The sequence below is a fragment of the Centroberyx gerrardi genome, chromosome 3 (assembly GCF_048128805.1).
Source record: "Centroberyx gerrardi isolate f3 chromosome 3, fCenGer3.hap1.cur.20231027, whole genome shotgun sequence".
NCBI lineage: Eukaryota > Metazoa > Chordata > Actinopteri > Beryciformes > Berycidae > Centroberyx > Centroberyx gerrardi.
Window position 1 is genome coordinate 15,127,557 of NC_135999.1, and position 6,196 is coordinate 15,133,752.

The window sequence follows — 6,196 nt, forward strand, 5'->3', positions numbered from 1 at the left end:
GTTCCAGCTCATCCAGACGCCCCATGAAGGATTATTAAATGGATGCAGAGTGACCAGAGCACCAGGATCCAGGGACCAAGCTAGAGTCAGAGCTCTAGAGAGCTCTACATCTATATGTTAACATCTCAAAAAACATCTTTTAGCACTCACAACAGCTGCAGACACTACTGCTGTCGTTTACGTTGTCGTAAAAGATGACCCTTTCTAGTTCCAGTTAATTTCAAGTCAATTTATTAATAACACAACAAAATGATGTCATACATTGTGTAATACAGTAGGTGCTGGGACAAATGGCCAGATGGACAGCAATGTGGACAATGGCAATGAGGCAGAGACGTCTACAGGAACTAGAGCAGCACCCAAATCCACCGGCAGGTAGAAACACAGCGTTGGTCTGAAAGAGAGGAGAGACAAGCAGTCAGACACACACACTCAGAGAGACATACTGAGCCTGATGTGCTGTCTAAGCTAAGGTAGGAGAAGACGCTGCTGGGCTCGGTCACATGACAGTGAGAATAAACAGTTTTCATTTGAGGTCATTCAGCCTCAAATGAAAAGTAAATCCGCCATGTTTGTTTTTGTTCTATCCTATCCAATGTTAGATGTTAGACTTAGAGGAAAATAATTACAACTATCCCTTAATATGGTTTAAGCTTGAAGCCCAGTTGATGTAAATCAAGTCTCCACTTTGGAGCCAGGCTCTTAAAAAATACTATAATGTGAATCCTGACCAGCAGTTTAAGAATCACTGCTCTGATGTAATGGCCATTACACCCTACAGTCAGAGATGGACTGGGATCAAAAATTGACTCTGGACTTTTGTCAAGACCAGCCCACCACAATCGGCCGGACACCAACCATCCTTACTGGCGATTTACGAGTCTCTGGCCTCTCTTTATTGCTCTATTGTAAGTCGTTAAGTAGAGATGTTTGAAATAAGTAGAGATGGTTGAATAGACAATGTACTCACAGGCATAAAAGGCTGCCTGGCTGTGGATGAACTGGCCCGCTTCTTCCATGAAGACAAACATGCGAAGGCAACCTGTAGACAGAGACAGAGAGGACACACTTGATGATTCATAACTGAAACTTAGACACATCACATTATGTTCATTCTACAGTAAGGTAGAGATGGTTGAACAGACAATATACTCAGAGTAATAAAGTCACACAGGAATTACTAAAACATGTAAACCAAGAACGCCCAAAATATAGTGTACCTTATTATAGGAGCAGCTTTCTCAGCTTCTATTCACTGTTCTTCTCCTCCTCTTCAGCTCCAGATCCTTCGTCCACTGTTCTGCTCTTTTACTCATCTCACATTCTCAATCTGCTCCGCTGCACAGCTAGGCTTTTCAGCTCATACTGTACGTTTTCAACTGTTGCACTGTCGTCAAACTTGAGTACACAATTGCTGTGCCCACTTTCTATCGGTGCCATCCTTGCACCAGAAAGTTTTCTTCACCACTGGGTGGGACAAGTGAAGCAATTAATATCAACAGGGGGGCTCTCCTCCTGTTGCTGACACACCTTGGCTCTGTCCTCCTACACAACAAATGTACAAAGTTAGGTTTTAGCCCCAACTACACTTGTATTTGCTAGCTAAAATTGGCTCCCACTCTATGTGTCTGAAAGCTGGCATCGTTGTAAAATAAAGCATGAAATCTAAGATATGGTTTTTTTTTTTTTTTAATGTATTATTGTGACTTAATGTAATTACAGTGTCTCCAGCTAGAATGCTGAATCAAATCAATGCTGAATTATTAGCCAGCTGCACTATGTGTCGGGCACACTCACCTAGGCTCTCTCTCTCTCTCTCTCTCTCTCTCTCTCTCCTCTCTCTCCTCTCTCTCTGTCGCTCTCACAGGCCCACAGATAGAGCGGTCCATGTGGAATTCTCCTGGTAGTCTCCTCTGGAACAGGACCCCTCCATGGATGTCTTCTTCCAGCATAATCTGCACACACACACAGCATACGCCCCTCATCTCCCTCCCTCCCTCCCTCCTCCCCAGCAGGCAACCCAACAAACAAACAATAACGTACCGGTGGCCAAACCTGTGTGTGTGTGTTGGGAATTGTCCACCGGTGACAAGTTGACAAGCTAAAAACGCTTGCCAGCCATGATTTGTTGGTTAATACTTACCTGAAACCTGGGATGGGGGGGAAGTGGAAGCGGGAAAAGATCATCTACATTGCAAAAAAACAAAAATAATTAATAATTATTTAGCATATTCGAATATTCTACATTTGTCTTATCATTATCGATCATTAGAATTTTCATAACATTTCTGATCAGAGTGGGTGGGGAAGGTTGAAGTTTCGGTCCAAGACAGACAACTGAATGTGAACATACCTCCATTGTTGCCTGTTTGTGTGGACAGGCGGAGAGTCTTTATATTTCTTCACTGTGCTTTGCTGGGGGGAAGCAGCAGGTGAAGCAGCGCCTGATGGCCTTCATAGCTCTGCGGAAGGCACCTTTGATTCCCTTCTTCTTCTTCTTCTTTTTCTTTTCCTCCACAGGCTCCACCTCATTTCCTGACAAAAGAAAAAAATACATTATATCAATATGTTCTCCATGTGATTTTGTAAATGTGCACAGTGAGAATCCTTTCACTTGATGTCAGTCTACACTGTTGATATAAATCTATCAAACATCGAGAGTTCTCACCACTGTCAGCCAGAGGATCCGCAGGTTCCTCCACGGGCCGGTCAGTGGCGTCCAGAGCGCCATGCCTAGCTGATGACATCACCGCTGGCTCTTCCTTGACCGCGGGTGATGATGTCACAGCCGCTGCCTCTCTGTCGCTGGGCGCTGGTGGCACCGCGCCGCCTCTTTCTCTCTGTTCCTGGTACAGAAAGCTGTGCAGCTGCTTTGTCACAGCTGCGGCCATGTCCTTCCTGACGCTCAGGATTGCCTGGGTGTTGCTGTCTTCAGGCTCCAGGCTCAGGACTGTTGACAGTGACAGCACGTTGGCCAAAGATATGCACTTATCCACCATAGTGCCTGGTGCGTTAAAACCCTTGTCTTGTGCTGTCTTGGCCAATTCCATGAAGGTGCTGTCCACCAGTTGTATGGCCAAAGCGGAGGGCGAGTTGGTCTCCAAATCGGCCTGGTTGGTCACACACACCTTCAATAAAAACAACAACAAAACAAGCAAGACACAGCAAGTTGAGTGATGAGATTTTGACAGATTTTATAGGCCAGCCTCTTTATCATTTATTACACCAGCTGATTCTGGTGCCATGTTGAAAAGACCTTCCGAATATACAGCAAAAACTGTTGGCTCTAGCCCTATTTCTTCAACCTACCTTGCTCTCATCTGTGCTGAAGAACTCCGTCATGGCGTTGTTGATGAGGTCCAGCACAGGCTGGACGCAGGAAGGCACCATGGCGGAGGAGAAGTGCCGAGACGGCCTCTTCACTTGTGGATCCTGCTTCCTGACGTCGTCTTGTGCCGACTCAGGTGTATCCACCAAGAGCTGTTCCTTGTCACTGGTCAGCTCGGTGGCGTTCTGGACGCTGTTCTCTGAGACCACCCAGCCAGAGGGGCTCCTCTTTGTCATGTGGTCGAAGATGACATTGATAATCTGGTAGCCATAAGGTTCCAGCTGGGAGGATTCGGGGTCCTCGACCGTTTCAGATACCTGTTTTTCTCCTCTCTGCCGGGAAGAGGCTGTATGATTGACGGCATCCACCACTAAATCTTCAGGAGTCTGATGCAGTGACATCCTGCGGGCCTCGACATCCTTTTGGACCATCTCCTGGATCTCTGGGATGAATCTATACAGGAGACAGCAGAACAGAAAGTGGCTCATTTGTTCCAGTTTAAGAAAGGAGATGGTCTTCTCCTTCACTTTCTCTTTACCCCTGGTAACAGCAAGCAAATAGTACTGGACCAGAGCTGCATTACAGTTTCAAATGACTCTGTTTATTTTTCCGAGATTGCCTGAAAAACACTTAATGTACAAAGATGGCTGGCTCCTGGTTTGTCTCATAGTATAAAGTGTACAAATGATGATATCCACCCTTAGCTGTGTGGAAATGATTGGAAACAATGTGTGCCCTTTGCATTGTGGGATTGGCCTGGAGGACCAAATGATGTCACTTCAGGAGGCAACCATCTTTATACACCTGGCCCACTGGATTTCCCCAAATATTATTTGTAGTGTTTTACATCTTGGCCAGACTGTTGTTGTTGTGTTTTTGCTGAGGCTAGTTACCAGTTACAGCTGACACATCTGACTGACTAAAGGCTTAAAGGAAAGGATATGAAAGTCAAGATTGGTGCACACAGTTGAGCCACCAGTTAACTTGGTGTTTGCACCATGTCTTGTCTATGACAACACTAAACAGCAGCATTAGTAGTGAAGGTCCATCAGCTGTGAGACACAGTGATAATACAGTGATACATCCTTCAGTTCAGGATGTCTCTCCAAAAACTCATTAATTACACACCAACAGTAACTGTAACAGTAACTCTCTCCTCCCCCTCCGTCCCCACAGAGCCCCATGTCACAGCCTACTCACATTTCAGGGAACCCGTCTCCGGTGAAATATTCATGGTTCATCATCCCAGAGCAGCTTGGCCTGTTCGCAGGATCCATCTGGAGACTTGACTGAAAAACAGCATGACTCTTTTAACTCTTCTTCACATTGTTTAAAATAAGAAAGATACAACTCACAGAGACAGATGCATTACGCAGCACCAGAAAGAGTTAGTTTGTAACCCTAACACAAGATTCTGTAATGAAATAACTTTAATAATAACCTACAAGGAGAACCCATGGTAAAAGACAGACATTAATAATCCTGAGGTTAGACAATGTACAGCAGTGTTTATTTCTATGCATGGTAGAAAAGCCAATGAAAACAGTATCTAGACCATGTTCTACTGAAACTCAAATCTAAAGATAAATGTAATAGTTATAGGACCACACTGTGTGATCAGTGGCTGCCCAGTTGTGCAGAAGAGAGCACACTTACTTCCACCAGGTCAGCCAACAGGGGGTCGTGCAGGCCGTACTTCCTCCTGAGGTCTTTGGGCAGCTCCACCTCAGGCAGGCTGAATGAAGTATAGCTGGGGTTATCCGAAAACATCTGCATTTGGCCAGGGGTCAGCGGTCCTGGCATGACAAGAAAGAAAAACCCAACAATGATCATATAAACTGAACACTTCTCTGACACATAATGTCATATTGAAAGTGAACCACGACCCTTAACTCCAGGATAGTGGACTGTTTATTTGATTTGCACATCGTTGCAGCAGAAGAACAGAAAGTCAGAGAAAACACCTTTCCTCATCATTAGTTGAGCACCATAGACGACTTACCACTTGAGATATACAGTAGGTACATATACATAAGATTACATGGTGATGGGCATTTTTGTCTCTTTGCCACCTACATTCTCACAATAACAAAATCCTAGCAGGCATGTTGGCCTATTGATAGCAGTGTGATGAAGCTAGTGAGCAGACCTATTTTTCAAATGATTTTGCGCTTATTCTGCAGTTTAAAGGTATGATCACAGAGCATAGTCTGCCGCTGTACTGGGGGATAATAAAGTTATCTACTGCTGTTATTTTACCAACGTCGGTGATCTTTATTGTCCAAGTCCATTTCCCACCACTGATGAACACACGCACTTACCCATACATCTGCACGTTTCCATGCACACACTCCTGAGGCGGGGGACTACTTACCCACTTTCCTGACAATCTGATGCAGCTGATCGATCTCTGTGTCTCCATACAGGAACACGCCACATCTGGCCATGATCAGGATGGTACAGCCGATGGCCCACACATCCACAGGTCTGAAGGAGAGGGGAGAGAGCAGACAGAGAAACACCTTAAGAACCCAGATAGGAATACACTAAAGTGCATACACTACATCCTGGTTGGCTGTGAAACCAGACAACAGGCTCTGAGAATATGCCAAAGTCACACAGCTTGATCACACCTGAGCTTGTGACCAGTATGTTGTCTGGCTTGATGTCTCTGTGAACAATCTGGAGGTGGAGAAAATAGTTTGAGAGAGGACCAACAAAACAACACCTTTAGCAGTAATGAAAGCAAAGCAATGTTCAGCTCTTTTCAGTAATATTTACATTGTTGGTATGCAGGTAGTCGACAGCTCTCAGGATCTGGAAGGTGTGCTTCCTGATGCTTGTCTTCTGCAGGCCTTGAGGCTCCCT

The 6,196-nt window shown here is 45.1% G+C and overlaps 1 long non-coding RNA gene across 1 annotated transcript; it reads right to left on the minus strand.

Moving 5' to 3' along the window:
• Window positions 1-285: 285 nt before the first annotated feature.
• LOC144542928 (uncharacterized) lies at window positions 286-1,430 on the minus strand. Its single transcript, XR_013507514.1, has 3 exons — window positions 1,221-1,430; window positions 971-1,042; window positions 286-394 (listed from the first exon to the last, which is right to left on the minus strand). It is a non-coding gene; the product is annotated as an uncharacterized LOC144542928 (long non-coding RNA).
• Window positions 1,431-6,196: the final 4,766 nt, after the last annotated feature.